The sequence below is a fragment of the Arachis ipaensis genome, chromosome B08, assembly GCF_000816755.2.
Source record: "Arachis ipaensis cultivar K30076 chromosome B08, Araip1.1, whole genome shotgun sequence".
Lineage (NCBI taxonomy): Eukaryota > Viridiplantae > Streptophyta > Magnoliopsida > Fabales > Fabaceae > Arachis > Arachis ipaensis.
This window is the reverse complement of record NC_029792.2, coordinates 5,286,335-5,286,758: the sequence shown is the minus strand read 5'-3', so window position 1 is coordinate 5,286,758 and position 424 is coordinate 5,286,335. Positions and strand designations below refer to the sequence as shown.

General features: G+C 30.4%; 1 pseudogene; it reads left to right on the top strand.

Annotated features, from left to right (window-relative positions):
* Positions 1 to 424, top strand: part of LOC107610398 — a 3,608-nt pseudogene that overhangs the window by 688 nt on the left and 2,496 nt on the right.

Genomic DNA, 424 nt, shown 5'->3' with positions numbered 1-424 from the left:
AATTTCTAAAAAAAAAAATTTATATTTTTAGTAGTTTTTATTTCAATATAATCCTAATTTCAAACCGGCTTAATTAAACTTTGTAAGCACTTGTACTAAAAATTATCCTTACACCTAATAGTACATAGGATGTGCAGCATTCAATAATGCCTCATTCATTATTTTTATCTATGTAGGTTTTTGGGAAGGAATTGTTTAAAATGCAGAGAGAAAAGTAGGGTGAAGAATTCAGCTCTTTTTTGTCCAAGAAAATGGTTGCAGTTGCAGGTGATATTTCTCTTGACAATTTTGGAATCAAAGACCAAATCCTTATCAAAGAGATGTTGGAAGAGATTGATATCATAGTGCACACTGCCGCAACTACCAGGTTTGATGAGAGGTAAATAAGATTGCGTTATTTTAACCAATAATTATTCACTTGTAT